The sequence below is a fragment of the Myotis davidii genome, unplaced genomic scaffold (genome assembly GCF_000327345.1).
Source record: "Myotis davidii unplaced genomic scaffold, ASM32734v1 scaffold205, whole genome shotgun sequence".
Classification (NCBI taxonomy): domain Eukaryota; kingdom Metazoa; phylum Chordata; class Mammalia; order Chiroptera; family Vespertilionidae; genus Myotis; species Myotis davidii.
The window spans coordinates 4,704,469-4,725,773 of NW_006297573.1; the positions used below are offsets into that span (position 1 = coordinate 4,704,469).

Here is a 21,305-nt window from a genome sequence, read left to right on the forward strand (position 1 = left end):
TTAGCTTATTGTGATCTGAGAGAGAAAAGCCTGTCTTAGCCATACAGCCTCACACCTTCACCTTAGCCTCCCAGAAACTATGATGGATGGTTGTGTCCAAAGGCTGAATGGCAAGTGACAACTGAAGTCCATGTGGGAGCCAGACTGGAGGATGCTAGCAGGTGGCAGCAGCAGGCAGGGTGCTGATGAGGTGTGTGACGCAGGTGAGTTATTTCATCTCTGTGCCTGATAAATATTGTTTTTATACAAGTTGGTGCTATTTTTTCTCCTCCTTCCCCCTCCTGGTTATGACCATCACTCCTACCATTGAGAACATCGGTGCAATGCCTATGTGCCTCACTTCCTCCCAGAAACATAGTTTTTTGTTTGCCAGTGGCAAGGGGGAAATACTGAGCAAACTCCAACTTCTCAAATTTTCAACTCAATTTGTTTCAAAATGTCAGGGTAAGCTTCACACAGTCCTTTCAGTTTTGTGCCTTCTATCTCCTTTTCCACCCCCATAGACCCCTTCACAAATCCTTTCCCAAGATTAAGAGCTCAGAAGGTTCCTATAAAATCCCCATGTAAGAAGCTTCCCAAGTCAAGCAAGTGATATGAAGCCAGGCAGTTTGACATCAGAGCCTTTGCTTTCTGCCACTTCTCTTATTGCCTCAAATATTAGATAAGACACATAGGACAGTGTCAGGCAAGTAGTAATAATTCTCAGCAAATGATCCAGAATAGTCCACCTGTCCTGTTCTCCTTAGGCAGCCCCACGTGCCTTGGGGCTGCCATAGCACTAGAGATCCATGGATCCAGAGCAGCAGGAGGATGAAAAGCATGAAGTGGAAGCAGTGCCACCATCTAGAAGGCACCACGTTATCATGGAAGACCCTTGGGAGCCAGAGACAATCATATTGCTCCTCAAACAATGCCGACTGGGCTGATCCCAGCTCACTCTGACCTTTGTCTCCTGATGAGCTTCATCACATCCTCCTCCTCATCCTCTCTACATTTTAAAGGTATGTAATATGTTTAAAAACAAGGTTATCTCCAAAAATTCAGGAATCTATGTATAAATCTTAAACACACTAGGCTATTATCTCTCTCAAGTACATCTCAGGACACTAAGAAAAATGGTGCCAATAGATGCACATTCAGTAAACCAACCATCCCAACAAGCAAAATCAGGTTCTCAAGCAAATTTTTAGGAGCTAGAAGAATTGGCCAAGCTGGGAGCAGGACCTCATCAGGTGAGATTGTGGAGAGCTGTTTTTAGCATTGCAGGGTGTTCAGGCACAAAGGCCAAACAGAAAAGTAATGGAAGACATTCTGAAAGAGGAACATATTGCGTAAGTATAATGACAGTGTTTTCCAGACCACAAATCTGAATGTAAGCTCGAATGATTGTGAATGTGTTTTCAGGACAACAAAACGGCATAGTTGAGAGCATGATCACCCAGGAAACCCAAGGCATAAGGCTGCAAATATATATGAAAAGAAACAAGGCATAAACACTGAAAATACACATAAAAATTACTGAGGCAACAAGGGAGCACAAAAAGAAGAGGTCAAAGTCATTGAAAATACATCATAATTTTAAAAGACTAGACCACAGAGAAAAGAACAAAAATCATAAAAGATGTGATCTGTGTCCAAAAAGGCACCTTATAGAATTCATGACATAGATTCCTCACACCTTGCTAAGGACATGCAAAAGTGCACTAAATCCCTAATAACAACATTCATTCTAAGATTGGCTGGTATCTACCACCCCTCCTTAGCCAGAAAATGCCAATATTATGGACAAGGATACCCGTTAAGTATGTAGTAAATAGTTTTTCTGGAATATTCAAGATTTATGCTGTCATAAACTAGGATTACAAAGTCATTCCATTCTTCACTGAAATTCCTTCCCCTAGCCTTGGAGGGTGGAAATGACAGAAAAGGATCGCATGCTGGCTTTTGTTCTCAGATATTCTGTCTCTTGCCTGGATTTCTCTAACTGGTTTCCCCACCTGCAGTCTTACCTTTCTCCAGTTCATCCTCCACTTGGCCTCAAGAATGATCTCTTAAAAATACAAATATGCTCTGTGCAGTATGGCTCAGTTGCTTGAGCATCGTCCGATGCCAGTTTGATTCCTGGTCAGAGCACATGCCCAGTTTTTGGGTTTTGTCCCCAGTCAGGGTGCATACAGGAGGCAACCAATAGATGTTTCTCTCTCATACTGATATTTCTCTCTCCCTCTCTTTCTTCTCCCGCAGTCCTCCATCTCTTATTTTCCTCTCACCTCTTGTCTTCATACTTTTTGTCTTATCTCTTAAGGACTCCTAGATTTTAACTGATAACAACACACTATGCTGTTTCTTTCCTGAATGCCTTACCTCATGCTGGAATTCCCTATTTTAAACCCCTACTCTTTTGGATGACACCCACTCACCCTTTAAGATTAGCACATGTAAGATCTATTCCAAGTAGCCTTTCCTCACCCACCCCCAGGCTGGGCTAAGGAGTTAGGTGTCCTTCTTTGGTGCTCTCTGAACACCTTGTGCATAGCTCAGTCACTGAACCTGCCGTAGTACACTGTATTTAACTGCTTATGTGTGTGGTTTCCTCCAATAGACTATGAGCTCCTCAAGGGCAGGAATTGGGTATTATTATTATTATTTTTTTTATCCCCAATGACTAGCATTGGGAATAATAGTACCATAGTGGACACTTAGTAAATGTTAGTTAAACAATGAGTGACTAGGGTTTCAAAAGGAGAATCTGCTCTTGGCAGATAATAATATATATATAGTGATTCTATTAATAATACCAGCTAATATTTATTGAGCATTTACTATGTGTTTGCCAAGAACCCTGTTAAGCAATACACATACCTTATCAAATTTATCAGAAGTCTTATAGATATTATTTTTATATCCATTGACAGTAGATTATATTAGTGGTACCCAAAGAATCATATATCCCACCCAGTATTCATGCCCTTGTGTAATCCCTTCTTCAACGGCTCTAGATTTGGCCTTGTGACTTGCTCTGACCAACAGGATAGCAAAAAATGTGACATATGTAGAGACTTGATGAATGACAATGTAATGGACCTGGCCTTCCTGGGATACTGCTGACAACTCTGAAAAGACTTTGGCCATTCTCTTTGAAGATGATCAATCATGCTGATGAGGCCCAGTTGATATCCAATACCAGCAGCTAGACACAGGAGTGAGGCCATTTTGGATTACCCACCCTTGGTTGAGCCACCAGATGACTGCAGCAGATGAGTGACCCCATGTGAGATGAACCCAAGAACCACCAAGCTTATCCCAATTCACATTGCCTACCCAAAGAATTATGAATGACAATATGATAGTGGTTTCAAGTCACTAAATTTTGAGGTGGTTTTACATAGCAGAGGTTAACTAAAGTATATACACTTTGGAAAAACGCTACACATATTGGGCCAAACCAATGAAGAAGATAAGAAGCAAGAAGACAAACAGAGATAAAATTAATAGACAAAATAGCACCAAGTTCTTTAGAGCTCTTTAATATAAATAAGTACAGTGCTGACGTAAGTCCTTAATTGCAATGCTGTTGAGATAGTGCTAAACATAGAGCAGGAGGTTCTATAGTGCAGCCTTGGCCCTACCACTGACAAGCCCTGAATGTGACAAATCACTTTACTTCTTGGAATCTGAGTTTATCAGCAAAGAGGGAAGATATATATATATGAATGTACTTGTCTATGTATTGTATGTCTGCACATTTACTACTCCTAGTCTTACAGAGAAACAAATGTACATCACACTGTCCACATATAAGTATTGATGTTATTGATATTGGTTAATAAGTTTGGGTTACAGAAATTAATGATTTACCTATGAACCAACAAAGGCTGGTGGATCAGTAAGGAGGATGCTATAGAATGGAGAGCCAGAAGTGACACTGTCACCATGTTTCTATGTATCAAATCATGTTTCTCTAATAGTTGTTTTAACACCTTTAGCTTCAATGATATTTTATTTTCTTTTATAAGGTGCTCTTGGGACATCTTGTGTAATTTTTTTTAAGTGTTTATAATCTATTTTTACATCACCCATTAAAGGTCAGGGGAATATCCTGGTCTCAAAACAAGAATACTAAGTCAGGTGTGTGAAGACTAGGTCAGGCTCTGCCTCTAACCTGCCATGGGACCATGTCCCTTAATCTCGATGAACCTGATTCTTTACCTGTAAATCACAAGGGTAACGACATGTACCAAAATTACCCATTAGGGTTTATGAGTGACATGTGGTAATATATGTGGAAGTATCTTGAAAAGGGAAGTATCTACTCCTTGCACAAAAGCAAGATAATATAAGTGCTCCCATTCAGCAAAAAATACCCAGTGTTTAGAGGTATTTATTTATTTAATGGTATTTATACTGATGATGAGTCAGACACTGGGATAAGTGGTAGGTTCTGCAGGGGAAAATGGGGGATGACATTTTGAGATGTGATGCCATTTGCCTGTGATCACATAATTAATAAATGGCTAAGTTAGATTCAAATCCTTATCTACCTCCCTCCAAAGCCTGAGCTTCTCTTATGATGCTGGGAGGCCTCCAAACGGAACCTCTTCAGGCCATAAGAGAGCAAAATTATTGGCCAGGTAGTTTACCATTAAAAAGGGTCACCAGCTTGTGGCTAAAGAAACAGATGATGAAAAAAGTGCTGGAGGAGAAAATGTCTGTTTATAAACACAGCTTAATTAATTAGTCAACTCAGATGAGGCCGAAAAGGCGGGTTTCCAGATCCCTGACATGGAGAATTAATTAGCAGGAAAGCACCCGTCCCTTGCCTGGGATGCCTCTTCAGACACATGGTAGAATTAAATTACTAAATTTCTTCAGTGCCCTCCCCTGCCCCCCGCCTTCACTAAATTGCCCCTGAACTTAACTAAAGCCATTTTATTGGGGGAAAGATTAATTAAAACCATATTGAGAATGACAACTGAACAGAAAAGGATCCACCAATGAAAGCTTCAAGTGCAGTCAAGAAAAGAAGGAGAAGAAGATTACAGTGTTTCTAGCTCAAGTTAGGAAGGGTCAGACTAAAGTGAAAGTGAAATTAGGTTATATCCCACTCACACTTGGAAATTACCAATGTGCACCCACTAAGGTAAATGCAGTAGAAAACCCAAGCAACACTCAAATTCCCACCCGGCAGAGCCACCACGTTCACTCCCACTTTGATCACGGCTGTCGCAAAAGTGTTCTGGAAAGCCAAAGCGTCCATACCACGGCCTCCATTTTCTCATTAATTCTGTTTTTTTTTTAATAGATAAAAGGTTATTTAGGAAATAGAAAGCCCTTTCACCTGAGTTACTTGCAATAGATGTGAAGCATGTGCAAAATCTGTAGGCATCATAACAAAATGGGGTTGGGCCAGCCTAGGAGAATGAATTACTTGGAGTCAGTGTTAAATGAGACGTGCACTGTTCCAGCTCTTGTGTGACTTTGCATCAGAGTGACTCTCCAGGGATGGGTACCTTCTCAGCTTCCACAGTTAACATTTTCTGGGGGTGCTCAGAGTGTTCCTAAATTGCTGTGTAATTTTTTATCTGTGAATTTCCATGTATGCTGCAGTTGTTTGGGACCTGTCCTCTGCCTAATGAAGCAGAGGAAGCTAATGAGGTATGAAGTGACTTTGTGCCACACAGCAAACAGAATACAATGTGCACAGAGAGAAGTGAGTGAGGGGTCAGGGCAAAGAGTCAAGTGTGTCTTGAGGGCTGGGGATTGAGGGCTGGGAGCTGGGCAGAGGGTATAGGGACAGTATACAAGGTCAGATTCCACTAGGGTGGGGGCCAAACATAGACTCTCAGGTCTGACGTGATCCAGAGAGCCTCAACGGTTTTCCAACCAGGATTTATACTAGGATCATCTGTAAAGCAACTAGAACGCTCATTCCTGGGCCCTGGGCCAGACTAGTTATGTTGGCATTCCTAAGCAGGATGTAGTATAAACCACAAAATATAAGGATTTATTTGGTGATTCTAATGGACAGCAGGATTGAGGACCATTCATCTAGACCCATCTCTTCATTTTACATTTTACTAATGGGAAAATGAGGGAACAGATTTAGTGACACACAAGACAGAGAGTGGGACAATGATGTTAGGTGACATTTCACTGAATGGCCCTGAGCAAATCTACTCTTCATTCGCAGCTGCAAGCTGACTGTATGGGTAAGGGGATCTCACTGCAGGATCCTTTGCCTTGCCAGGCTTCACACTTGTGCATGCTGGTAGACTCCTTCATCAACGTGGAGTGAGGCTGAAGGGGTTTAGACCAGGGGTGCTCACAGTGTGATCCTATGACCAGCAGCAGCAGCAACCCTGGGAAACTTGTAAGAAATGCAAATTCTCAGGCTTCACTCCAGACTTACTGAATCGGCAACTGTGGGGGTGGAACCCAGAAATCTGGGTTTAACAAGCCTGGTATATGCCAAAGCTTGAGAAGCACTGGTTCAGACCACCATTTTTCAACAGTGGGCCTTCAGAGACAGGGAGCAGAGTGGGAGGTCATCGCAGTAGGAGCTTCATGAGGACACTGGCCCCTGATTCTGAGGGTGAAGGCTGGCAGGGTTTTCTGGAGTAATCAAGGACCACAGGGTAAAAACCATCTATAATGAGGATTTTTGTATTTACCATGTGTCACCTGCCTGACCTACAGCTAGCTGGTGGAAATAAATTGTCTTTGTTCCCTTAAAGGGATCTGGTGCCAAACAAATAAGTGCCTGCTTTGAAGAAGTTCCAGGTTTTTCCTATGATGGGGGTTTATTCGGTACCCTGCCTGGTATTAACTTAACTATTCCTACCATCAACTCTTGGTTATGCCTCAGATAATAAGAGAGATGCATAGAATAGTAAAACAGATAACATTTTGTTTGCAGAATGTATTCACTACTCATACCCAGGCAGTGACACAAGCACCCACCCCCAAACCCACCCCCACCTGTTTCTCATTCTCACTTGGCTCGGGGCCCTTCTCAGTGCCTACCACACAGCTGTTGACGAGAGGACTGTGCCAAAAGGATGGAAGAGTGGGTCACAGCAGATAATACATTTATAGATAACAAAAAATTCATGTCACACTTTGCTGACCATGTCAGTTCTGAGCTGCTACACATACATAAGGAATTCTTCATACTCAAGATGGATTTAAAAGCAAAACGAAAAACCCAAGTATGATTTGGCTATGTTCCTAACTCATCTTTTAACTCATCCTGGAAAAGAAGGTAGAAATAAATTCTCTGACCAGTAACTACTATGTGTCCTGTGCTGGACTCTGTGTGAGGCCTGTGGGGGCTACAGAAGGCAGTAACACAGATTATGGTTTCAAGATGCTTATAATCAAATGGATAAAAAATAAATACACATACTTGAAAACAACTTATAACACCTGGTGTATTAATATGACAGGGTACCTGCTATAAAATGTATTATAATTCCAACACAACAGAATTTCATTTCTAATTCAAGAAACTGCATGAGATTGGTAGGGTAGCCTCCTCCATGCAATTATTTGGGACCCAGGTCACTGGAGAATTGGTCTCCAAGGAAGTGTCTCCATTCCAGCTACCCAGGCACAAAAGGAGTGTAGTTGAGTTTGTGTGTGGGGTTTTATGGGCCAGGCCTGCAAATGACACCCATCACATTGCATTGGCCACGACCAACTGAAGAGAAGCTGGAGAAGAGAGTCCAGGTATATACTTAGGAAGAAAAGCAAACACATTTGGGTAAAAAGCTACAGTCCCTGTCATACTAGGCATAGTTGGGGAGGGTATGTGAGGTCCAGGGGAAAGTCAGTTATTTTGTTTCATTGTTTCCCATTATCATATATTCTGTAATTTCTGAGAATCCTATTACCTATACTTATAGACTCCTTGATTTTTCCTTGAATTCAGTGGAATACTGCACAGTATAGCCCACTCCAGACATGAGTGTTATTGGGAGGTTCTGGAAAAATTCAGCAAAAGAGGGGCCTTCAAATGATGCTCCTTTGGTCTCTTTTAGTCCCACAATTTAGCCAATATCACTGATTAATACCAATGCATGAAAATCACTTATCAGGGAGTGATCAATTTTGTTCTGCTGCCTGGACCAAGGGAGGATCCAGTAAGGTAGGACACCAACTGTTTTACTTAGTGTGAATACTTGTTCAGGGATCTGATAGGATGTTACTACTAAAAGAGGTTTAAAAGAATTATAGGATGTAGAGGACTATGGGGAGATTCCTCTTCACATTAAGAAGAGCAGGATGGTGAAACAAAGTCAGGAGACTGGAAATGGAGAGAGCCATTTGCATTTTTTCCTCTTCCTCTATAAAGAAGGGGACTCAAAAGACCCTCTTTAAGAGCTCCCTTTGGGTGAAGAATAGTCACCTATCTCATTTCTCCATTGCTCTACCCTGCCAGCACTTTCCCAGACATTTTATTAGTTCAGGGAGGAGCAGAGGAAGATGGAAAAGCATCACACATCTGGACTTACAACCCCCTGCTGCTTTTCCACAAAGATAACTTTCTAATTGGGATCAACAGACACTCAGTGTCTGTTGGAAACAACAGACATAGGTAGTAATCAAAAAGTTGAGTGTGAGCACAGGATAAGCAAATACGTGAAGCTGGGATCTCTAACTTGGTGCCTGAATCTAGCCATTTGCTTGTTTTAAGCAGGACATTCTACTTCATTTAGGCAGTTGGATTCAGTGAGGAAATGAGTATATGTTTGAGTTTCCACACATTATGCTTGAAAAAGTGTTTTACACCTTGGGCATTTTATGGTGGAGATGTAAGTGCAGGAAGAACTTTCATGTACTGATACCTGTAATTAGAATACAGGTTGTTCTTTAATCCATTCATTTATTCACTCAAGTATTATTATTATACACCCATCAGAAGAAGGGCACTTTTCTGGGTGCCAGGGATAGAGATGAACAATCCAGTCCCCACCCTCCAGAAGTTTACAGTCTAATGAGGGAGAAAGGGAATAAGCAGATACATATGAAAATGTCAGCTAGTGAGAGCTGCTATTAAGAAAATTAAACATGGGAAAAGAAGGTGTGTGATGGGATTTACTCTGGGTGCTCAGTGAAGTCTTCTCTAAAGAGAGGACAAGAGAGCAGAAACTTGAATGAGGAGAGTCATGTGAGTATCTGAAGGAGGAAGATTTCAGGCAGAAGACTCTATAAAGACAAAAATCTTGCTGTGGGACCTTCCTGGGAGTGTGCAAGGAATAGCACGTCATCTAGTAAGGCTGGAGGTGGGAATCTGAGAGAAGAGCAGCAGGAGATGAGTCTGGAGAGGGAGGGAGGAGACACGTCATATAGTAAGACTTTAAAATTGTTGTGTTTGCTGGAGGAGCCATTGCAGGAATTTGAGTAAATAACTGACATGAACAGTTAATTTTGAAAGTACCATATGCGGGCGCACATGTACAGTGTGATTGAAACTTCGTGCCCCATGCGCAGTAGTCAGTACTTTGTGGAAGAGCCACACTCAAGGGGCCAAAGAGCCGCATGTGGCTCGCGAGCCACAGTTTGCTGACCACTGATCTATGGGGAGCAAGTGTAGATGCAGAAGGTGAGTGAGGAGACGGTATTTTGTCCATCATGGTAAGTAATAGGGAAAGTATGAATTTGGTATTTCCAGGATATATTTGGAGGATAAAGATGACAGAATGCTGGTGATTTTGATACTGAGTGGAGAGAAAAAGAGGAAACAAAGATGAACCTGAGTCACTGGAAGAATGGTGGTGCCATCTACTGAGACCCTGTGCAAAGCAGTGAACAGACTGGCCAGTGCGAACATGGATGCCAGGTGGTCTGAGGTTGATGCCCAGATATGCTACTTATGAGCCCTGCAACCCCAGGCAAGTTCTTTCTCTATCTCAGTTTCATCCATTGTGAAGTGGAGATATTAGTAATACCTATCTCATGAAGATAAAAGAAGTTAATAAGTGTATACCACTTAGAACAGGGTGTAGGAAACACTCAGTACATATTGACTGAAATGGGGAATGTGGAGAGTGGGAGCAGACCTGCAGAGAAAATCAAGAGCTTGATTTGAAGTAGGCTAAGTCTGAATTGCCTATTGGATATCCCAATAGAAATGTCAATAAGCAGATGGCCATTAATTCAGGGGAGAGTGCCAGACTAGAGATACAATTTTGGGAAATATCCATACATAAAGATGTTGCAAGTAAAGGGATTGGATAGCATAATCTTGCGTTTATTAAGCAAATACAGACAATGAACAATAAATTTACATAATCTGAAAGCTAAGAAGGAAAGGCAGGGTGGCAGAGCAAGGTAAAGAAGAGCTAACGTAGACTGAGGGACAAGGAGGCTTTCTTGAGCAACTGATGTTTAAATTGAAACCTGAAGGAAGAATTTCCGCTCATAATTAAGCTCAGGGCTCCTCTTTGTATATTTTTAGTTATAACACTCATGGCCCATATAGGGCACGTTGAAAAATCTGAGTATAGAAAAGGAAAATGAGAAATTAATTGTGCACTGTGTACATTTCCTTAAGAAAGACATCAGTTGGTCTTCTTACATGAGAAGACCTGTCTCCAGTAAAGTTTTGGTATCTACTAGTGAAAGGAAATGTCAGAATTTCCGTATATTTTACATTTTCAAGAATGCAAAGAAATAATGCATGGTTTAGTCAGCATTTTCTCAAAATGATCATAATCATGATACAGGGCCTTACCTAAGCTAACAAATCATTATCCTTCATAACCTAAGTGTAAACAGACACCTGATGAAAAGGTGTTCTTTGGTGTTCAGAAAATTAGACCTGTGATCTATACATAGAGGCTGTGTATGCTAAGATGCCTATTCATACAGTCCACCTAATATTTTTACATTCTTTTCCCTTTGTTTACCTTCTACTTTGTTTACCAAATAAATAAAGCCCATGCTGCATCAACAAATTGTTGCAATAACTCAAACAGAGTTTGAGAGTCTAGGCCAAAAGACTAGACTTTTAAGAGTCTAGGCCAAAATAATGCCGCTGAACTGTAAATAAGTGGGCAGGTCTGACTGGCAAAGGGGATTTAAAAAACACAGATTAGATTTCCCACTGAAGTGGAAAGGAAGGTTTCTAATCTTCAGAAAGACCTGCTGTTATTTCTACTGTCCCAGATGGTGAAAGTTCTGCACTCCTTGACCTGAGCCAAAGATAATATAAAAGAAAACAAAGCGACAAATAAGATCTGCTCAATAAACCAAGCAAAAGACCATTTCCAATGGCTTTAAATACAGAAGATGTAACTTCCCAGATAAGGACACTTCCCCTGGCCTTATTTTCTGCACTATGGTTTGCAAGGTAACTAAAAGGACCTCCTAAGAGACTCATCCAAGGTATCCCACAATACCTGGACACAACAGTAATATACTTAAAGGGCTCTGAATTTTTGTGTTTTTTTGCAAGGAGTAAACCAAGGCCAAGATATGTCCATATGCATGCTTAAGTGTATGCTAAGTGACGTGAATGGACAAGTACACACAGGCAGAAGGAGGTTATTAGCAGAGGCAATCATTGGGCACCAGGCACTGAACTGGGGGAAAGTAACATCTGGGGAAAAGCCATGCGTTTCTCCTGAAGAAAGTCAAAATTGGAGTTCATAGTTTTCAGTCTGACTCTCAGTCAAATGCACAAGAAAGGGACTTTTTTAAAATTTGCAAATTAAACACATCTCCAGAGTGTAGAATTCCATCTCCATTTATGGGAGGGCACTTGAACTCTCATTTCAAAATGGTCTGTCTTAATAATGTAAGAATCAGAGCACAGATATCAGCCTTTAATGCTGAAGAACCACTTGGCAAATGTGGATGGAGGGATCTTTTAGCAAGTCACAACTCTCAGAGAACTGTGTACTCTAGTGACCTTACTACCACAAGCCCCATCCTTTCCTGGCTATGAAATGCAAATGGGTCTGAATTTTCTGGACATAGGACATTACCCCTCTTACACCACTCTTGGTTCCTGTTCTTATGACAACCCATGGTGAAGATGAGACATTCTCTTCACCTTTGTTGTACCCCATGGGAAGGAAAAAGGAAATGAAACATAACATTTAGGGAATACCTCCCATCTTCCAAGCCCTGATGAAGGTCTACATACACAGTGAGATGTTACATTTTCTCCATTATACTGAGGAAGGAATAATGTTCAGGAAAGTTGAGTAACTTGCCCAAGGTCATCGAGCCAATAAGTTGCAGTGTCAAATTGAAACACAGTTGTCTCCCCAAAGCCATGTGCTTTCCAGGGAGGAGTCTGGTTCTGACCATGCCTATCCTATGAAAGGTCCAAGCAAAATTTCAGTAACAATGCTTCTTGATTTATACACTGTGACAACCGGTCAATAGCAGACCTTACTGCAGCTAATGACTTGGATCACTAAAATAAAAAAGATTTTGCAGTGGTAGAGGCAGTAAAAGCTGTCACAGTGTTCACACATTGAGGTCTATTCTACTACCAGGTAAATTCTGCCATTTTCAGCAGCCAGTGTTAATAGCTTTTTCATACCTGAAGACCATTGATAGGTCACTTCTCAATGTTCAATCTCCCATTTTCTTTAAAGTTCCCACGTGTGCTCCATTTACTGCCCTTTTAATCATTCTCTTGTTATCCAATAGAAACTCGCCAGGTTCTCTTTAATTTCTGTGGATTCTGCAATTCTCAAGGAGACCCAGCATTCCAGGAAGATTGGAAAAGTACAGTATGTCTTGGAAGAAAGATGTCTTGATCAACACTCAGAACACTCTTGTCAGAAGCATACTGTGTCCTCTGCTGGGGTTTCACAATTCCTTTCCTTCATTTCACTGCAGCCTTTTTATTTCCTCTGTTTCTTACCTAGTGCTCCCTGTCATTGTTCCTTCCTTTCTTTCCTTCTATCCTGACTCGACTCATATTGTCTTTTCACCTGTCTCTCCCTTTTACTTCTTAAATTTCCCATTTTTTTTTCTTTATACTCTCCATCTCTTATTCTTCATATTTTCTTCCTCTTTTATATTTTAGAGACAAATTGAGTTGAAGTCATCCAACCCTGGTTCCAATACTGACTCTTCCATTTAGTGTGCCCTTAGATGATCAACCATCCTGTCCCTTCCCTCAGTGTTCCCATCCATGAAATATAGATGTCAATTGTATTTATGTTTAGGTTTGAATATTAAATGAGATAACCTGTGTAAATCATTTCAGGACTTCATATGGAAGTAGAACATCAAAAAATCATTGTCCTGCTATTGTCAATCCTACCTTTTCTCTGTTACTCCTCACAGATGTTGTATTTGGTCCTGGCTCAGCATCCAGCTTATGTATCCTATGTCATGGTATTAGAATGAATTCACATCATGGCTTATGCTCCTCCATTCCACTTTATGTGGAAATAATTAGACATTACAGCATTTTGGATATAGACAAAATGTTCAAGCATCTCAGTGATGTGCTGATTTTAAAGAGTGGTCACAACAACAAGATAAGGTGTGGCCAAAGCAGGTTTACAGTTGTGAGTACATGAAACACAGCGTTTATTCCTATATTATTATTTATTATTGTATTATTTTTCATATGGACAACTGTAAACCTCCTTTTGCCCCATCCTGTATTACATACTTCCAGACCATTCTGAATCACCTATTAAGAATGAAGAGCTTAGGGTCGAGAAATGGCCAGGTTGCCCTGCACCTCCAGGAACAAAATGTGGACTGAGAGGGAGCCTACCTAGTAGGTAAGGACCTCACTTGTTACCTACCCAGACAGCCAGAAGATTATGAAGTTTGTTTTAATTGGAAATTTTAAAAAAATTGTGAGCAATATTAACTACTACCTCTTAAACCAGATTATTTTTTGGTGGACATAATTCAATTATAAGGAAACTATTTAAGAGGGAAACCTTCCACAAAAACTCCAGTAGTTTTCCTTACCATAAAATTTAAGACCCCAAATATATACATTGACCTGCATTGTTGCAAACTGCATCCTCTGCTATATACTTGCCTCATGTTTGCTTTGAAGTCCACTGTAACCCACATATCTCTTGGTAGTTCTCAGCCTGACCTGCCATTTCCATGTCTCAGACTTTTCTTGTCTTTATTTCTTTGAGTTTTCGACTTCCTATTGCCCTTGTCTTTACTGAACTTCATCCCGTTGGTTTCTGATTACTTGTCCAATTTGTTGAGGTCATTTCCAATTCTAACTGCATCCCCCAAGGCTTTAGCCTCCACTTTAAATTCAGTCTCGTCTATGAACTTAATGAGTATGCTGTTGTGCCATCCTGATCATTGATGACAATCTTAACAAGAAGTGAATCCAAGACTGAGCCCTGTGCAACACCATTTTTATGTGTTTACTTGTCAAAAGAAATGTATGTGTTTTTAACAAAGTTCAGTTTTGAAAATATATTCCTCTCTCTTCAGAATCTGGAATCATCCAGGTAGAATTTGTGACATTTTTGGCAATTCAAGGTTGTAGTTCCATACAAATAAAATGAAATAACTTCATTGCTCAACAATGTAACATTCTTTCTTTTAAAATAAAATCTCACTAGTTAGAATGTAAGAATCAGTAACTATTTTCACCTTTCTTCCCTGGGAATCACTCATATGCACACTATGCCCAACTGAGGGGGCACTAGGTGGGGAGAATAGGGCCCTGGCTTTTAGTTCCATCTCTGCCAGTCAGTGTATGTCCTTGGGTGACTCACCTAACCTCCATGAGCTGAGATTTTAGTAAATTAGGGGTCTAATAAGATGACCACAAATGTGCCTTCCAGATCTGAGAGTCTGTGATTCTCTCGATTAAGAACCTAATTATTCTCAGTAGCAAATTACTATATGCACTCTCTATTATAAGCTTTTCCCATGATACTTATATTTAATATTATAACTTTGAACACATGTAAGAAGTGACAGACTAGCTCTGAACACTGTCTAGAATTTATTTGCCAAAAATACATATTCATTTGCTTATGTAATCCTTCTCCATGTATTCTCACATATTTGAATGGTAGCTATGTGCAAGGTACTCCGATGCATGTCATTCCCTTGTGATAACACTAACAACCAATAATCTATTTCAGAATTCCCCCCCCCAAAAAAATGAGGAAATAGAGGTCCAGACTGGTTTAGTAACTGCCCAGGGTCACAGAGCTCGCTTGTGGCAGAGTTGGAGCTTGAGTTTGGGTTTCTGGGCACAGAGTTCTGAGCACTTTCCATGTAGCATGCACTCCTGGCCAACTAACTTATTGTTCAAACTCAGTATAGCATGTGCTATAAAAGAAAATACTATCAATTATATCAACAATCAACTAAAGTGCCTAGTCACACAATGAAGGACCATCTCTTTTTTCAATAATGAAGGACCATCAACACTGTCCTTAGAGACAAAAGTAGTTCTAAATTTTCTTACACTGGGATATGTAAATAATTTTCCTTAAGAAATATATAAAGCCTATTTTCTAAAGATATTTGGCTCTAAGTCTGGAAAATAATCATAATTTTGCACAAAAATAAATAATTTCCTCCTCCTTCTCTTGCTTCTCTTGTCTCTCCTCCTTCGCATCCACCCCCAAGCCTTAATTTTTCATTTTCTTTCCCACTTGATATTGGATTAGACCTCCAGGTAGGAGGAATGATGTCAAACAGCTCCCTTCCCTGAACTTCCTTAACATCTCTATCCTCCAATTCACTGATTTCTCTTATTCACTTGAATTTTCCTGCAAGGCAAGACCTACACAAATAAATGTTTAAACAGCAGGAGGAAAAAAAAAAGGGCAGAATCTGAAAAGCTAGTTGAGAAATCTGGGGAAGAGTAAAAAGAAAGACATATATTTGAAACAAATTAGAAGAAACTCAAAAGCATCATTTCACCTCAGAAATTTGTTTAACAAATTAAGACACTGAAAGCTTTTTTTTCTTTTCTTTTTAAACTCCCCAGACAATGCTCACTAATAAACAAGGGAACAGTTTGCAATAGCTGCTACATGGAGCAAAAACAAGAACCTGACACAGAGTAAATGATAGGAGTTTAATGATCAGAAGTTCCTCTTCCTGAAATTACAAAAAAAAAAAAAGGATCTGAAGAGATATATGTAATGTTTCTAATGACATGCTCCTGAACTGAACCATCTACCCTCTCCTTCCTGAGTTGTTCCTTTATTACGCATTTGTCTTCCTCCAACTTTAGCCATTTATTTTGTCTTCTTTAATATTCTCAGAACACCTGCCTTAGTGTCTCTTCCAGATAGGAAGAAAGAAACTCATACTGGTTATATGTTTTACATAGATTATCTCCTGGAATCCTCACTGCAAAAGTTCCTCTTCCTAAAATTAAAAAAAAAAAAAAGGATCTGAAGAGATATATGTAATGTTTCTAATGACATGCTCCTGAACTGAACCATCTACCCTCTCCTTCCTGAGTTGTTCCTTTATTACGCATTTGTCTTCCTCCAACTTTAGCCATTTATTTTGTCTTCTTTAATATTCTCAGAACACCTGCCTTAGTGTCTCTTCCAGATAGGAAGAAAGAAACTCATACTGGTTATATGTTTTACATAGATTATCTCCTGGAATCCTCACTGTAACTGAACATGGTAGACATTCTTATGGTGAATAAGCCCTACAGTGACCCCCACTGAGTTACTACTACCTTGTACAATCTCCTAACCTTGTGACTTATTTCTAACAAATAGAATATGGCAAAGATGACAGAATGCCACTCCTTAGATTAGGTAATGCTAATAGCAAAGGTGATGTGATTATCACTCGCATGATTATGCTATTTTATAAAATTTCTTAAGATACTGGAGGGAGAAATTATCTTTTTGGCCTTGAAGAAGCAAACAGCCATATTGTCCACTGCATATGGAAAGGGCCACATGGCCAAGAGTTCAATGTGGCCGCTAGCCAACACCCAGTAAGAAGTCAAATAGCTACCAACAAGTGAATTCTGCCAATAAAACAGAAAATATGTAAGCTTGGAAGTGAAAGTATTCCTCACCCATGAGAACACAGCATGGCCGACCCTTTCACTGCAACCTTGTAAGACCTTGGGTAGAACACCCAGTTAAAGACATGCCTGAATCCTGACCCCCAGAAACTGTGAGGCAATAAATGTACACTGCTAAAGCCACCAGGTTTGTGAAAATTAGTTATGTAGCAATAGAAAACTTATACAACTGTTATCTATATTTCATGGATGGGGAAAGCAAGCTTTGGAGAACATAAATGTGCAAGCTTTGGAGAACTTAAGTGACTTTGTTCAAGGTCCCATAACCCTTAAGCAAAAGGACGTATGTGTAAACTTAGGTCTCTTTAAAGCACAAAGGTCAAATGCTCTCCAATACATTATGTTGCCTTTCCACATTTCCCTTCTTATTACCTGACATTATTGATGACATATTACCAGGTATGGGTCACACTCTGACTTCTGGCAGTTATTAACCTATACTGTACATGGTCTTGAAGTTAAAAATTGAAGAACTCAAGTCATATGTTCCTCACCCCCTCCATGGCCATCCTGTTGAAGAAGGCTGCCCACTCCTGACCCTGAAAGAGAGGAGGGAGGACAGGAAAAAGGCAGAGTAGAATGGAGGGAGCCATGATGGAGAGAGGTTCTCATCCACTCAAAAGGGATATTAAGTGAATGTCCTTCAAAACAGAACTGCACCACCTAGGATAAAGTTCTGAGGATATAATAAGCCTCCCACCAGGAATACCCAGAGGCAGAAGCCCCAAACTGATTTATATGGCTCCATACTTTGAGTTGATCCTGGGCAACAATTAATCCTGCAGCTTTGCTTCAATACAATTGGTTGGGGTTGGGTGAAAGAACACTGACCTTGAGCTTGAAAAGTTAAGGGTATCTTAGGGGCTTATGTTTGATGTGGCTTATAGAGGCTGAAATTTCTCTGGTTAGGCTTGTCAGCTGTCAGGCAGAGTTGGACTGTTACTTCATATGTACCTCAGTTAAATTACTGGAACAGTAATAAACTAGGCGTGTCAAAATTTTGACATGCCACTTTACATGGCAGCTTATCTAGGAAGTAGTATAAACCTTAGCTCTACCGAGTCCATCATAATTCTCAATTTCTAAAGCACAGCTTCAGAAAGAATTCAACAAACAGTTGTGACCCTATTCCATGCCAGGCCCAGGGCTAAGAGCTAGGAGGAAAACAGGTGAGATGTAGTCCATAGCCTCCCAGAGTCTATAATCCTCTAAGACAGAAGCATGCACATCAATAGCTAAACAGCCTCCCAGACATTTGGAGAAGACCAGGAGACAGGTGGAAAAGGCCGAAGAGAAAGATTGTCGTTTGCTCTAAGAATTTCTAGAATTTCAAATCCCTCCCACTGCTTTTCCTTTGATGAAAGACATCATTGCAGTTACCTCCTATGATTAACAGGCAGGGTCCAGTGGAAAAGGGGTATGAGATCGATGAACAGTTTTCCACTTAATCATCTTCACCTTCAAGTAAAAGGCATGTATAGACAGTGTGGAATGAGTACTTAAGAATACAGATAACTAGACCCTGTGATCTAGTTAAAGAAAACTAAATTACATGCCAAATTAAATACCTAAGAGGCACAGGAGATGTAGAAGCCTTGTTGCATCTCCTTTAGAGTCCAGTATCTCCTTTAACTTATTAGGATATTGGTTTTAACGTTTATACCTGGTTGGCACTGCAAGGAAGAGAAGGAACAAGGAAAGGGATAAGAAGAAACAACCTGGGGACTATAGCACGAGAGTCAAAAATGCTAGCTTTAATCAAACACTGGTTTGAATCTGGGCTCTGCCACTAATTTCCTTGTTTTATCTTGGGCAAGTTACCTACTATATCTGAGCTCAGTTTTCTCATTTGGGCCTCCCAGGTAGCTGTTAAAAACAAGTAAGATGACATATGTGAAGCATGTATGTGGTCCATAGATAGTGAACACTCAAAGGTTATTTTTTGAAGGAAGGAATGAAAGTAGGAAGGCAGGCAGAGAAGACAGAAAACAGAGGGAAGATCACTGGCTCTTCTTTGATTCTCTTATTTTCCTTGATTATCTTAAGGCTTTCCTCTGAAACCTCTCATTTATCTACCTTCCTCTTTAACAAGAGACCAACTAGTGCTGAGGACTGATTGCTTATGGTTTCCAGAGGCAGTTCCATAGGATTCAAGGTGCTTAGTGGAGGGGACCCCAAAAATAAAAAACCATGACAAAATATGGCATGTTTGAAGAAATACTACAGAAAAATTAAACCATTTTCTTTACTATAAGCATTTTTAGGTCCTCTTTCCGCCATCTTTCCATGCTGCCATAATGTGCACATAAATGTCTTGGCTGAGGCTCTCGAGTATCAACAATGCTGAAAATAGAGGGAAATGCCAGGTTCTTATTAGGCTGTGCTCCAAAGTCATCGTCTGGTTTCTAACTGTGATGAACACATTGGTAAATGTGAAATTACTGATGACCACAGAGCTGGGAAAATTGTTGTGAACAAGTGTGGAGTAATCAGCCCTAGATTTGATGTGCAACTCTAAGATCTAGAAAAATGGCAGGACAGCCTGCTTGCATCCCGTCAGTTTGGTTTCATTATACTGACAACCTCAGCAGGTATTATGGACCATGAAGAAGCAAGATGGAAACACACAGGAGGGAAAATACTGGGATTCTTTTTCTAGGGATATAATACATATATGTGCAAATAAAATGCCTCAATGGGCAAAATATTTTTCACTATTTTTTAATGTACATTTTAACTCTTCCAGATGATAATATAGTAGATAGCATCTCCCAAGGTAACTTGCAAGAAACCAATTTTTCATAGTGTATCACATGAGGCTAGGGTTTCATGGCATACCCTCTTGAGGAATACTGATGTATGTCAAGATAGAATACCAGTGGGCATCACACTGTCTGTCTGAGGGATAATAAAATAATCTAGATAATAAAATAATCTAGAAGAAGAACCCCATGTTCCCCATCAACTAAACTATACTAATCATTCAAACCTCTCTGGCCCTCTGTTTCTCATTTGTAAAGTAAGAGGTTTAAGATACATATTCTAAGTACCTTTCTCACTTTAATAGTTGAACACTTCACATGGGCATGAACTACATAATTCAAAAACTGTTCACATTACTATTTTACTTCTTAGATAACCAGCAATTCACTTCTAGGGAGCCTTCATGATGTTCCCTGAGCACCCACCACAATCTGTGCTCTGTGATAGATGCTCCACACTCTTCAGGTTCTTTCAATTGATTACTAATGCAAGGACTCTCCTTATGAACAAGATAGAAATGGAAAAAAAAATCACTTTAAATCAGCGGTCAAGACTTTCCAGAGCCTAGCCATTTTATATTCTTCATCTCTCAATAATCCTATGTCAACCTTGGGCACTCAAGGCAGGGGCACTACCCCAGGCCAGGATGGCATGTGGTAGAAAAGAGAAAGAATGACAAGACCTGATTTTCTTATAAGAAGGAAAGGTAATATGGATCCAGAAATGTGAAAAGGAACCAGACAGTATTCTGAATAGCTAGAAGCACAGCGACTCTGACCTCCATTCAAATGAGGCATATGATCAATAAAATTAGTCATCAATCATGTGTAAATAGATAGAGCTCCATCTTTTCCCAAACCCAGTGGGGAGAGGGACCTAGGAAGAAATTTAATTTTCTTTTAGAGAAAGATAAAAATTAGAGGAGAGGGGGAAGAAAAATATCCCAATGCAGACTTCTTCAAGAAACAGCTATCCTACCCTAGTCAGTTTGGCTCAGGGATTGATGGGTCCCAGGTTCGATTCTGGTCAAGTGCACATAGCTCAGTTTAGACTTGATCCCTAGCCCTGGTCAAAGCATATGTGGAAGGCAACCAATGGATGTGTCTCTCTCATATTGATGTTTCTCTCTTTGTATCTCTTCCCCTGTCTTCTACTCTCTTTAAAAATCAATGAGAAAATATCCTCGGGTGAGGATTAAGAAAAAAAAAAGGCTATCCTAGTTTTATATTCTCCAAAGCCAAGCATATAATGATGGTTCAATGAATGTTAGCTGATTGTTTGACTAGTGTTGATTTTCTGGCATTTGTAGAAATTCTGGGACAAAAATAGAGGCCAACATAAAATCCGTCTGTTTCATTGGACTTTAGGACCTATTGCTGATTTTCCTATTGGCCTCATGTTGACCTTACACTTCTTAATATGAACTCTTCCTAACACTTTCCTAACCATGCTTGGCACTGTTCTACATCAGAGGTTGTTTCAGAGTACCAATAAAGTTAGTCCA

At 40.1% G+C, this 21,305-nt stretch overlaps 1 protein-coding gene and 1 pseudogene across 2 annotated transcripts in view; one reads left to right on the plus strand and one right to left on the minus strand.

Annotated features, from left to right (window-relative positions):
• The window catches only part of GRIN2B (glutamate ionotropic receptor NMDA type subunit 2B), a 416,163-nt gene that overhangs the window by 61,999 nt on the left and 332,859 nt on the right, over window positions 1–21,305 (minus strand). The gene's annotated exons all lie outside the window — the stretch shown is intronic.
• LOC107184572 lies at window positions 131–19,697 on the plus strand (annotated as a pseudogene).